Here is a 14,577-nt window from a genome sequence, read left to right as displayed (position 1 = left end):
TGTAAATAGGATGAGCCAGTGATCGGCTTTTCCTCACTCGTGACTGTCAGATGCTAGTAGAGGAGAGCCGATCGGCTGCTCCTCTGACAGGGGGGGTCTGTGCTGATCGATTATCAGCGCAGCCCCCCCCGAGGATGCCCACACTGGACCACCAGGGATGCCACCAGACCACCAGGGGTGCCCAGCACCAGGTATGCCACCCTAGACCACCAGTGATGCCAGTCAATGTCCACAATAGATGCCAATCAGTGCCCACAATGGGCATCACTGATTGACATGCATTATTGTTTGGCACTGATTGGCATCCATTAGTACAATATAATACAATGCTGCCTATCAGTGCCCATCCGTGCCACCTATCAGTGCCCATCCATGCCCCCTATCAGTGCCCACCCATGCTCATCTGTGCCACCTATCCATGCCCATCTGTGCCGCCTATCCATGCCCATCCATGCTGCCTATCCATGCCAATCCATGCCAGCTATCAGTGCCAATTTGTGCCACCTATCAGTGCCCATCCGTGTCACCCAGCAATGCCACCTATCAGTACCCATCAGTGCCGCCTATCAGTGCCACATAGTGCCCATCAATGCCACCTCATCAGTGCCTCTTCAACCAAAAAAAAAAAACATATTTTTTTTCAAAATGTTCAGTCTTTTTTTATTTGTTTAGCAAAAAATAAAAACCGTAGAGGTGATCAAATACCACCAAAAGAAAGCTCTATTTGTAGGGAAAAAAATGATAAAAATTTCATTTGGGTACAATGTAGCATGACCGCGCAATTGTCTTTCAAAATGCAAAAATTGGTCTGGGCAGGAAGGTGTTTAAGTGCCTGGTATTGAAGTAGTTAAATAGTAAAAAAATAGTCAGAAGACAAAAGTTCGTATTCAGTGATGTTTGTGAAAGCAAAATCTAAATATTGACCTAAAGCGGAGTTCCAGCCGCAAAAAAGTTTTTAAAAAAAAAAGTCAGCAGCATGTACTGTAGCTGCTGACTTTTAATAAGGACACTTGCCTGTCCAGGGAGCCCGAGATGCCAGCAACTGAGCGATTTGTCCACTGTCTCGGGTGCAGACGCCACCATTTTCATACTAAAGGAAACTGGTAGTGGGGCCTTCAAGAGGAAGTAAACCCTGATGAGTTTACTTCCTCTTTCATTCCCTGCAAAGGTAAAGCATAATGAACTACTATACATCGCATAGTAGTCCATTATGTGTCACTTACCTGACACAGGAGCCAGCGATGTCACCGCTGTCCCCTGTAGTTCCGAGCGTCCACCTTCTTGGTGGGTCTCGCTGCTCCGGCGCTGTGATTCGCCGGAGCAGCGATGACGTCACTCCCGCACATGCGCACGGAGCGGACACTCGCCGCACATCGCCGCGATCTGCGGCTTATCCAGTGCGACTGCGCGCCGCTGTCTATGGCGCATGCGCCGTAGACAGCAGTGGCTGTCTTCAGGTAAATATCTCCTAAACCATATATGTTTAGGAGATATTTCTTGGACCTACAGGTAAGCCTTAATCTAGGCTTACCTGTAGGTCAAAGTGGTTTGCAAGGGTTTACAACCACTTTAAAGTGGTTGTAAACCCTTACAACCAATTTTGACCTACAGGTAAGCCTAGATTAAGGCTTACCTGTAGGTCCAAGAAATATCTCCTAAACCTACACGGTTTAGGAGATATTTGCCGAAAGACAGGCACCGCTGTGCGCTGCGCGCCGCGGTCAATGGCGATATGCTGTGAATGGCGGCTCCCGTGCGCATGCGCGTGTGTGACATCATCGCGGCTTCGCTGAATGACAGTGGCGGAGCGGCGAGACCCACCGAGAAGATGGATGCGCCGTACTACAGGGGACAGCGGTGACTTCGCTGGCTCCTGTGTCAGGTAAGTGACATATAATGGACTACTATGTGATGCATAGTAGTTCATTATGCTTTACCTTTTGCAGGGAATGAAAGAGGAAGTAAACCCTTTCAGGGTTTACTTCCTCTTTAATAACCCATTGACTTAGTTCTTGTTTGGTTTCCCCTACATAGAAGGACCCAAATTGGCACTGCATAAGATACACCACACCTCACGTTTTGCAATTGGCAAAATGCTTTACCCGAAAGTGATCACCATTGGGCAATGTGAAGTGTGTCGTCCTTCCAATCACAGGACATTGAGAACATGACCCACATGGAAAGGTACCCCAGATCTTGTAAGGATCCCCCCTGGAGTCCCCTCTATATTCACTTTGAAGAAGTCTCCCACCAATCTATCCAGCTTTTCTATAGGTAGTCTGTGGATTTTTTAGTTACTAAGTTCCCCAAAATAGGATCCTCAGTAAGAATTTACCAGTATTTTGTGAGAATCTTTATAATTTTGTCATGTTCAATAGAGTATCACAAAATAATTCTGGTAGTACTGTCCTCTTTATTTTTCCCTTTTTGTTTAAAAATGAGATCCCGTCTTTTGTTCTTTTTTTACCTGATTAAATGCCCTCTTTAAACTGGAAGTTAATGTCTGTAGTACAATTGCACTTAATGTGCAAGAATTGACTAAAAGGTATAGATATTTTCAAGGACTTCGGATGGAAACTGCTGGCATGCAAGAAAGTGTTGCCAATGGTTTCCTTCTTAAATAACTTACTTGTGACTCTACCATTTTCATCCTTTAGAATGCTCAAATCCAAAAAATCGACCTCACAATGATTGTAGGTCATTGAGAAAAATGCATTACGATAAAAAAAAAAAACCTTTTACCTTTACAATGACTTTAAGATAAAACCCTTCTCTGTGCAACAGCCCCCTAAGCCCCCTAATACTTACCTGAGCCCCATCTCGATCCAGCGATGTTACACTAGAAACTCAGCTATCTGGGATGCTCTCTCCGGATTGGCTGAGATACACAGCAGATGCCATTGTCTCCAGCTCTGAATGGACATACAGAGCAGTCGCTCGGTTCGGGTGCTCCCATAGCAAGCTGTGGGTATTAGGTGTAGCACTGACTCCCGAAGGAGCTGCTAATTTGAGTTGGGCCTGCACTCTTCTGAGAAACCCCCTTTCTGTGTAACTCTATCCCCTTGGCACAGCTGTGGTGCAATAATAATACAGTACAATATAGACAGTATAAGGTACCTGTATCGATCCCTCAGGATCCTCTGGCTCCACCTGGTGGGGAAAGACAGTAGACCACACTTGTACTCTTAACCAGAAATACTTTTACTGAAAGTATAATGAATAAATGATTACAGGAAATGCACTGTTGTCCCAACATAGAACGTCAGCACAGCATGAATCAACATTCAAATACAATAAACAATATGCAAGTATATTATTATCTAGACCTGGGAGCTCCCCTTACTTAAAGTCTACGTGAGGCCTCACATAAAGTATTTCCCTCCTTTATCTTCTTTCTTCGCTAGCTTAAATGATTCCTCGGGTAATTGTAATCCAAAGGAGTAAGTGGAGAAAGTTAACTGAAAATACTCCAGGTATAACTCCAAGAACTTGTAATCATACTTGGGCGCTAAAGTGAACCGGGCCTCAAGCCTACTAAGTGTCAGTTGTTAAGTCTTACTTCCATGGAACAACAGGTTCCAGCGAGGCCTGTGAGTAAGTCTGTGTGCAGTAGTATTAAACAATGGGTCGTAACCCGCTCACCAACTGGATCAGAGTTCGGGGTGATGACTTCAGTCTGATAACTGCAGCTTGCTTTTGCTCAGGCTGGGCCAGATGCTCTGTGTTGCACCACCGACTGGATCCAGTCCTCTGCTACTCCGACAAGCATCTCTGAACCTCGTCAATCCGATCACCAGCTCTCAGGCTCCGTCAAGTCACCTCGCAAACAGTCCGGTTTGCACTCCGCGGTGACTGTCTGCCAATGTGTCTGAGAACCTTCAACACAGTTCCGCACAGGCAGGCAGCGTGGTCCCAAGAGACCAAATATGGCCGCTACAGTCCCTTTTATACCCTACCCAGCATACACTGCATATCAGAGTGTTCATGGGTAGGTCACCCAGACTCCTGGGTAGATAAGGTCAAATAACCAAAGTAAACACAGTCACTTCCTGTTATCTTTCCAGCACCATGAAAAGGAAAATAACTAAAGTCCATTTCCAGTTTTGGTCACTAGACGGTGCCAAATACTAACAAATAACATTGTCCATAAGTTTACATTGTATTCACATTAACTACATTAATACACAATTATGTCCCCACTACATAGGGTTATTATACTAATGTGGCAGATGCTTTTTCCAATGAGTCACAGCAGTCCTAACTGTCTTTTAGGGCATGGCAGCCCACTTTTATTGAACAAATGGAAAGTTTGCATACACATCAGTTGCCCATGTAGGGGTTTCCACTATCAACATAAATGGTCAAGTGAAAATGCAGAGCCACCTGGCTCCCTTGTAAGCAGCATTGCTGCTCTTCTTACCAGTCCCTCTGACTGTGTTGCCCTTGTTCACTTGGCTCACTTAGTCTTTAGTCACACCACCCTGCTGCATGGCCCACTCCTGGTCTCTGGATAGGGGTTCTCCTAACACCCTGATAGGAGCCCAGGGACTCATGGAACAAATCCTCCTGTCTCCTGCCTGGGGCTTCTCTGACCCATGGGTGAGACTTTTTGTCTTGTGGCTCCTGGTTGGGACACCTCTGATCCTGGGTGAGACCTTCTGTCTTCTGATTCCTAGCTGGGACACCTCTGACCCTGGGTGAAACCTTCTGTCTACCAACACCTGCCTGGGGCTGCTCTAACCCCTGGGTGAGACCTTCTGTCTATATGGGAGCTGTCTCCAAACCAGGAGCCCTGAACTATCCTCAGGCTTGAGTGTACAACAATCCTGCATACCTGTGCATACCTGTGCCAGCATCCAGTAAAATCCAGACATAGGATTGAAGTTTCCATCCTGCCCAATACACTTTGGAACCTTCAAGCTCTAGTCCCTGATCCAGAATTACATAATCCAAAAAAAGCATAGTTGTCTCCACTCAGAAATGATAGTTTGGAACTTTACATTAACCCTTAAAGTATGCATATTTTCCTACATTTTCACAGTGACAGGGCCTTGCACTACCACATAAACCACATATCCTTTTCTGAACCAACAAATATAACATAGCCGGAAGCCACAGGAACAGAAGAATGAGAAGATACCTTTTCAGTAAAGTGTGCTTAGTACTTCTACACAGAACTATGGTCTGAATTTTAGAATTAGTGTTTTGTAAGTTATGGGGAACCAGCAGGGCATCAAAGTTGGAGCTCTGAAAAGTTGGAACCGTGGCTTCTTCTATGTTCAGGAACTTGTAGATATCAAACAAACTTGGCTAAATCCTGCCTGACCTTGACCACCTACACATTACTATGACCCTGCTTTTTTATATATGAACCTCTAGGATGTACTTACAGCAGAGTCAGGGTGGTTTACTGCTTCTGAGCTCATGGGATTGAGGGGCCTCACCGTGACGCCTTCTCCTATGTATTCACCAATCTTCTCTACCTTCGTTCTGTAAAAAGTAAGGTTATTTTTCATGTTATCTCATTCCATTTTTGCCTTTTCTTATCTGCTGTCATAACCTCTAGTAGGCTTATGAGGATTCATAAAGGAAAAATGTTATTCAAAGTCATTATAAAATATCACCCAAGGGCTGGCTGAGTCCAATTCTGCCTGTACGGGGCATAAGCATTTTGTCTCCGATGCTCCCTGATTTTCTCTGCATAGTAAGGAAGTTTTGTGAGCATAATAATATGTCAAACTTTCTAAAAAGGCCCGAAAATGTATCATTGACATAATTTTTCTGTCACCTTATATGCTGATCTACTAAGCAAAGCAGCAACTACAGGCGCTTTGTCTTTGCGCTCGGTTTGCTTTGTATATCATTTGATGACATAGCTTGTAAATTCGATCTTGATGCTAGCCACTGTTTACGATAAATCAAACCCGCAGCATTGGACAATCGTAAAACCTGTGTGCATCTTGACATCCCGAGCATGACGTCTAGGTGGTGAAGTCATTCAAGATGTCCCCAGGTGCTCGGTGAATGACAACGACTCCTGGGCTGTTTTTAGTTGCCTTTTGCTGTGTGGTGTCACTGTCACCATGATTAATTTGTTTCTGCCTGTACAGATAACAAGGGATCTTGAGAAGGAACCATCCAGATGACTGGAGCTTACACAATATATTGTCATGGAACAAAACCTGGAAACGTAAAAAAAATATTTTCACTATGCTCAATGAAGAATTGCAGCTATGGATATTTTTACATAGTTACATTTGTCCAGCTTGTATATACTGTACCATACCTGTGGGATCCCGGTGGAAGCCAGAAATCACTGTAGTAGACACCACTACTACAGTGATCTCCACTAGCTTCCGGTTCCCATGTCGAGCAGTTTCACTACTGCATGTGCACCACATCCATTCAGAGATCACTTAGCATTTTCATACTTTATGCAAAGCACTCTCTGTTTGGATGAGGTGGAGAGACAAGATGGTGACGTCACACTCTCCCCCACATCTAATCAGAGAATGTTTGGATTCTTTGAATGGCACCCATGCTGAGTGGGCAAACCTCCTGTGTTTAGTAAGCAGCAGGGCAGCCACTCAGCAGGGAACCTGGAAGCTAATGGAGATCACTGGAGTAGAGCTGCCTACTACAGTCATTTTCAGCTTCAAGAAGGATCAGCCAGTTATGGTAAATGCATCGTTACATTGGTCCAAACTGGACCAATTAAATCATGTAAAAATATCTATACCTGGATTTCATCTTCAAACCACAACTTTTTTTTTTTGTTAAGCTCCAAAAAGAGAAAAAATTAGATCTTTTAACTGATGTGGATAGGGTCCTTTCTTGCCCCTGGGCTCCATAGCAGCGGCCTAGACTTCTGTGGCTGTAGTTCCATCTTTGACCATAGATGGATAGAAATTTGTCTGGTTTAGTAGGAACCGGTTGAATATTGATCTGTCTATGGGCAGACTGGTTGTAATGAAGTAGATCCATCGATCAACTTAAGTGCAATCAGCCTTTCGAGTTTTTTCGTGTGATCACTGCGGGCTGCAATATTAACCACATGCTGACCAGTTGTACTGCGGCAGAATGGTATGGCAGGGCGAAACAATGTTATGTAACATCGCTTCGCCCTGTGGCCACTAGGGGGTGCCCACGCGCCCTCTGCTCACCCCCCCCCCCCCCCCCCCGAGCCGTTGCGAGTGTCCGGTGGTCTTGATCAGCGCCGGGCTCCTGCGATGGCCGCTGAGACAAGGAGAACCCGGAAATGTGTGTGAAAAACTAGGGATGAGCTTTGAGTTCGAGTCAAACTCATGTTCGACTCGAACATTGCCTGTTCACCGAACAATTTGGGGTGTTCGCGGCTTCGAAAAGCCGCGGAACACCCTGTACAAGTCTATGGGAGAAATCTAAAGTGCTCATTTTAAGGCTAATATGCAAGTTATTGTCATAAAAAGTGTTTGGGGACATGAGCCCTGCCCCACGGGACATATATCAATGCAAAAAAAAGTTTTAAAAACTAAAATTTTTTTGGGAGCAGTGATTTTAATAATGCTTAAAGTGAAACAATAAAAGTGTAATATTCCTTTAAATGTCATACCTGGGGGGTGTGTATAGTATGCCTGCAAAGTGTCATTTCTGCAGGAAAAAAAGTAATTTAAAATCACTCGCGGCTATAATGAATTGTCAGCTCCCCGTAATACAGTCATTGAAAGTCATTGATAAAAATGTAAAAAAAGCGTGGGAACTCCACGCCAAATAAAAAAAAAAAAATGACGAGTTCCCCCTAAAAATCCATACCAGACCCTTTATCCGAGCATGCAACCTGGCAGGCCGCAGGAAAAGAGGGGGGACGAGAGAGCGCCCCCCCCCTCCTGAACCGTACCAGGCCAGATGCCCTCAACATTGGGAAGATGCTTTTGTTGCTCTTTTTTTGTTTATAGCACAAAAAATTAAAAATGCAGAGGTGATCAAATACCACCAAAAGAAAGCTCTATTTGTAGGGAAAAAAAGGACATCAATTGTGTTCGGGTGTAACGTTGCATGACTGTGCAATTGTCAGTTAAAGCGACGCAGTGCCAAATTGCAAAAAAGTGCAGTGGTCAGGAAGGGGGTAGAATCTTCCGGGACTGAATCGGTTAATCACTGTATTTATTGTGTTCTGATGGTTAGGAAACAGAGCTGCAGAATTAATCGTTAAAAAATTGTGATCTGGTTTCAATCCCCCTGACTATCTCTGTTGCAGAGTTTGCCAATTCTTTTGCCGTGTACACACGATCGGACTATCCGGTGGACTTAGTCCAGCAGCCAAACCTCCGGACTTTGAAGCGGAGGTCCGCCGGACTTTCCAAACGTGCGGATCTGCCCACACACGACCGGACTTTTCCAGCGGACTAGGTGCGGTGGACAAACCGCTGGACTATGGCCAGACTTTTGAAATGAACGGACTTGTCCACACATGGAGGAAAGTCCGTTCATTTTGAACGCGGCTCCAGGTAGACGGGACTAGCGAAGGAAGTCAATGTTGCCGCCTCGGCGAGATTGACACCTCGCCGGCCCCGTCACCTGGTATGGACTTAAAGGGGAAGCCCTACGCCAAAAAAATGCCGTGGTGTCCCCCCCAAGGTCCATATCAGACCCTTATCCGAGCACGCAGCCCGGCCGGTCAGGAAAGGGGGTGGGGACGAGCGAACCCCCCCCCTCCTGAGCCATACCAGGCCTCATGCCCTCAACATGGGGGGGGTGCTTTGGGAAAGGGGGGGGCCCTTGTCTCCATGTTGGTGAGGACAAGGGCCTCTTCCCGACAACCCTGGCCGTTGGTTGTTGGCGTCTGCGGGCGAGGGGGCTTATCATAATCCGGGAGCCCCCTTTAATAAGGTGGCCCCCAGATACCGGCCCCCCACCCTATGTGAATGAGTATGGGGTACAATGTACCCCTATCCATTCACCTGGTGAAAAAAATGTAAATAAAACACAACACAAAGTTTTAAAATAATTTATTGCACAGCTCCAGGGGTCTTCTTCCGTCTTGGGGGTCTTCTCACCGGACTCCTCCGCTATCTTCTGCTAGCTCTTTTACTAGCGGAGGAGCCCGGCTTTCTTCTTCATCACCGCCCGAGGGTCTTCTTCCGACTTCGGGGGTATTGTCTGTCTCTTCGATGGTCTTGCCCCCCTCTTCGGTTCTTCTTGCTGGGCCTCCGCTTTCTTCTCCCAGCTCTTTTATTAGCGGTGGCCCGGTTTTCTGTCGCCGCCGCCTCTTCTTCTGACTTCGGGGGTCTTGTCCCCCTCTTCGGTTCTTCTTCCCGGGCCTCCGCTTCCTTCTTCCAGCTCTTTTATTAGCGGTGGCCCGGTCTTCTGTCGTCATCGACGCCGCCGCCTTCTCTTCTTCTTCTTCTCTTCTTCCTTGAGATGTTGACTCAACGCTGTCTCTGGCCGCAATGACAGGGACGCGTTGTGCAGCGACTTATATAGGGACAATGGGCGGGGTCACCGGGCGATGTCACATGTTGACCCCGCCCTCGTATGATGTCACAGTCCCAGAGGAACGGCCGAGTGTGGCCGCAAATAACCGAGAATGGCCGAGTGCGGCCGAAAATACCCGAAAGCCACCGAGAACGGCCGAGAACTACCGGTGCCATTTTTAAACGGCAAATGACTGACAAGGCTGTAAATGCAAGGCTGCAAATGACTGACAAGGCTGCAAACGACTGACAAGGCTGCAAATGTAAGGCTGCAAATGACTGACAAGGCTGCAAATGTAAGGCTGCAAATGACTGACAAGGCTGCAATGCAAGGCTGCAAATGACACTGATAAGGCTGCATTGATGGGCATTTAAATGTAAGTTTTTTTCCTTAAACTTCCCTCCTAAAAGTTTTTTTCTTTTAAATTCCCTCCTAAACTTGGGGTGCGTGTTATACGCCAATACATATGGTACATATTACTTGGGTACATCATCGCACAACTGCGCAATTGTCAGTTAAAGTAACGCCGTGCCGAGTTGCAAAAAATAGCCTGGTTATGAAGGGGGGTAAATCTTCCACTTTAAAGCTGAACTACAGGGACATATAAAAACACAAATAATACAACTCTGTAATAGTCATTCATTTTTTTTTTTATGTCAATGGTGTAAGTACATTTTTCCTGCTTTCTGAAGCCCCTGTATAGCAAACCTGGATTGTGCAAAAAAGAAGCAGAAAAAAGCCAATCAGTTAATGTTCTGACAAGAAGCATGCTCATAGGCCGTGTATCTGTGGTCGGGTTTGAAGTGGTGTAGCGGGATGTTTCTCACAGGCTCCGATTATGACAGCTCGACACTGCAGCCATTGGTATCCAAACCTCAGAAGGAGTAAAGCCTTGTACACACGATCGCACTTTTCCAACGGGAAATGTTGGATGTCAGGCTGTTGGAGGACAATCCAACCATGTGTACGCTCCATCGGACAATTGTTGTTGGACTTTCCGCCAACAAATGTTGGCTAGCATGTTTTCAAATTTTTCACCAAAAAATGTGTGTTGTCGGACTTTTCCGATCGTATGTACACAAGTACGTCGGACAAAAGTCCAAACTGCAAACACACATGCTCAGAAGCGGTCGGTCTTGTAAACTAGCGTTCGTAATGGAGAATTAATATTCTGCAAATTATGAAATCTCAAAATGCAGCGCACAATGCTCTTCTTTTTTAATGGGATTATAATGAAGCTGCTGGTGATACTGATGAAGTTATTGCAAACTAATTTTCAAAGGCTTTTTTTTCTAGTGATATCAAGAATAATATTATTTTTTTATTATTATTATTTGGGCAAGTTACCACAACACCATTATCCCGTAGTTTTTAAGATCAAAGATACAAGTGTCCCTTGTCAGTTTTACATTGTATTTTTTTAAATGTAACTGCCTACTCCCAAACTGTCATTTGAAGTAAAACACGTAGCCAAGTATTATTCTACACAATTTTTTTATTATGCATTAAAAAAAAAAATTTGACATGCTATCTGCCAATAGAACTTAGCCAAAAAGTGCATTCTATGCATCCAGAAATATAGAAAATATAACAAATCAAATCATTATTATTCAACCAAAAGAATAATGTCAAAGGAATAACTCCAAGGCCAATAATAAATAACATGTTATCTCCTCTGATTCCGCAACATGTCTGATTGACGAACGGCCATTCAGAAACGAACTGAAAAGCACAAAATGAAAAGCGCGAAATGAAAAACGTGAAAAGAAAAGCGTGAATCAACACTCACCAAACTTTTATTAACACAAAATTAGCAGAAGGAGCCCAAAAGGTGTCACTAAAGAGCTGAAAAATCACGTAGTACATCACTACGTTATCTCCTCTGATTTTGCAACATGTCTGGTTGGCGAACGGCCATTTAGAAACAAACCGAAAAGCGCGAAATGAAAAATGTGAATCAACACTCACCAAACTTCTATTAACACAAAATTAGCAGAAGGAGCCCAAAGGGCAGCGTTAAAGAGCTGAAAAGCAATGTAGTATGCCACTATGTTTGTAATTTTTGCCCAACAATTGTGCGGCTGTGTGTATGCAAGACAAGTTTGGGCCAACGCCCTTCGAACAAAATTCCATGGATTTGTTGGCCAACAATTCGATTGTGTGTACGAGGCCTACATCTTGCAGTCGAGAAGAGGATTACATCTCCTTTAATGGAGCCCAATAGCATTGAGAAGATTGTAGAGATAAATGCTCGTATAGGCTGTGCTATAAGTGGCTTAATTGCAGATGCAAAGACCTTAATTGTTAAAGCTCGAGTTGAAACACACAATCACTGGTTTACTTATAATGAAACAACGACCGTAGAAAATGTCACACGGGCAGTCTCTAATTTAGCGCTACCATTTGGAGAGGAGAATGCTGACCCTGGAGCCATGAGTTGTCCATTTGGAGTTGCTCTTCTTTTTGGTGGTGCAGATGAGCAAGGGCCTCAGCTTTTTCACATGGATCCTTCTGGAACTTTTGTTCAGTGTGATGCTTTGGCCATTGGCTTTGCTTCTGAAGGGGCTCAGAGCTGTCTACAGGAGGTTTATCATAAGTCAATGACTCTGAAAGAAGCCATTAAATCATCAATCACTATCCTAAAACAGGTGATGGAAGAAAAATTTAATGCCACAAACATTGAGCTTGCAGCAATAGAGCCTGGAAAGAAATTTCATACGTACTGTAAAGAGGAGCTAGAAGAAGTTATAAAGGACATTTGAACATCATGATCGAACTACCAGAGCAGATTGGACCACATCTTGCTTTCATTTCCCACTTTTTGTATGATTTTATCTGTATTTAGATGCAGGTTTAAGTTGTTTCAAATAACATTTTCTCACTCTAAGGCTGGATTCACACCTATGCATTTTTAATGCTTTTTTCATTTTGCAGATTTGCACTACAGAACGTGTTCCATAGGAAATCATGGTAAATGGACTGTAGTGCAAATCTGCAAAATGCAAAAAGCACTAAAGATGCACAGGTGTGAATCCAGCCTTAAAAGCTGAAAAAAAAGTAGCATGCTGATAGGATATAAATAGAAGGCAAATCAGCGCAATAAAATGACTCAAATATAAGAACTGCTGAACACTAAGGGTCAATATTCAAATTCCTAAGATAAAATATAAAAAAGACAGTGCAGTGCTAAGCAGTCCATAAATCAAATATAAAAGTCCATATATCACATGTAAAACAATCTGTGAGGTCTTCAGTGATGGACTAACAAATACAATTATGCAAGTGACTTTGTGGAAAAACAAACCTCCACCAATAGTAAGAATGGTAGCTCACCTCATGGTGTGGACCCTTTGATTATAGAGGGTCAAATGCACTTTCCCACTCAGGGTTTGTATCAGCAAGCAGATCCAAGATACTCTCTTCATATGATCGGTTTTGCAATCAGCAATCACAGCTCCCAAGCCACATAAGTTATGCAAATAAAAAATAGCAATACATAGTACTCCCCAAAGAAAATGTCATTTATTAATAATAAAACAAATTCAAAACTTAAAAAAAGGCACTTAAAACCAAGTGCCTGGTATGAACAGCATGTGTAACAAGGTCAACGATGGCCAGCATGTGTAACAAGGTCAACGATGGCCAGCATGTGTAAGAAGGTCAACGATGGCTAGCGCGTGTAACAAGGTCAACGATGGCCAGCGCGTGTAACAAGGTCAACGATGGCCAGCGTGTGTAAGAAGGTCAACGATGGCTAGCGCGTGTAACAAGGTCAACGATGGCCAGCGCGTGTAACAAGGTCAACGATGGCCAGCGTGTGTAACAAGGTCAACGATGGCCAGCGTGTGTAACAAGGTCAACGATGGCATGCGCGTGTGACAAGGTCAACGATGGCATGTGTGTGTAACAAGGTCAACGATGGCCAGCGCCTGTAACAAGGTCAATGATGGCATGCGCGTGTAACAAGGTCAACGATGGCCAGCGCCTGTAACAAGGTCAACGATGGCATGCGCGTGTAACAAGGTCAACGATGGCATGCGCGTGTAACAAGGTCAACGATGGCCAGCACCTGTAACAAGGTCAACGATTGCATACGTGTGTAACAATGTCAATGATGGCATGCGTGTGTAACAAGGTCAACGATGGCCAGCGTGTGTAACAAGGTCGACGATACGGACGGCCATCGTTGACCTTGTTACACATGCTGTTCATACCAGGCACTTGGTTTTAAGTGCCTTTTTTGTAAGTTTTGAATTTGTTTTATTATTATTAAATGCCATTTTCTACGGAGAGCACTATGTATTGCTTTTTTATTTGCATAACTTATGTGGCTTGGAAGCTGAGATTGCCGATTGAAAAAAACAATCATGTGAAGGGAGTATCTTGGATCTGCTTGCTGATACAAACCCTTAGTGGGATCGTGCATTCGACCCTCTACAATCAAAGGGTCCACACCGTGAGGGGAACTGCCATGCTGATAGGATAAGAGCGCAAATTGATAGAGGGATGGGCTCATCATTGTGCTGCCTCTCATTTCACTGTATAGTCACATGTTGGGGGTGCGTCTGGGATGACCATCAGACTGAGGACATCTAATGTAATAAGAAAGTATTGCAAAGGAAATCTCTGGATTGCAGGAAAATTGCAGCAAAATATTGTTTTATTTTATTTTTTAATGGTATTCATTTTCTTTTTTGGCTGAATTTCTGCTTTAAGTCAAAATAAATGCAAGCTTTAGGAACCTTCCTTATTTCTCTTTCTTGATCATTAAACAATTTAGTGAGTTGTGTAAGGACTGAGGAAGAGACATTTGGAAAGACATCGATATATGAACTTATTCTGGGCTTTCTGTGTATAACCTGATCCTGCAACTGTGCATCCATATAATAAATCTGGATTCATTTTGCTGATGGCTTAAGATGAGCTTAATAGTGAAGATGACATTTAGACTGCATTGGGACACTGTGTATATGTCATACATGTCAGAAATGAATAGCATTCATCTTCTACTAAAATAAATCCTGCAAAAATACTAAAAGATGTATGGTGTGCTTACTCTATTATTATTGAGAGCATCAACCCACACAGCATGCAAACTCCATGCTGACGGCGGCTGCACTCAGG

The 14,577-nt window shown here is 44.1% G+C and overlaps 1 pseudogene; it reads left to right on the top strand.

Annotated features, from left to right (window-relative positions):
- The first annotated feature begins 11,648 nt into the window (after positions 1 to 11,648).
- LOC143942452 (proteasome subunit alpha type-5 pseudogene) lies at positions 11,649 to 12,249 on the top strand (annotated as a pseudogene).
- The last annotated feature ends 2,328 nt before the right edge of the window (positions 12,250 to 14,577 follow it).

The sequence above is a fragment of the Lithobates pipiens genome, unplaced genomic scaffold (assembly GCF_037356315.1).
Source record: "Lithobates pipiens isolate NorthernLeopardFrog02 unplaced genomic scaffold, aLitPip1_a1.2 Scaffold_10, whole genome shotgun sequence".
Taxonomy (NCBI): Eukaryota; Metazoa; Chordata; class Amphibia; order Anura; family Ranidae; genus Lithobates; species Lithobates pipiens.
This window is presented reverse-complemented; position numbering and strand designations above follow the sequence as displayed.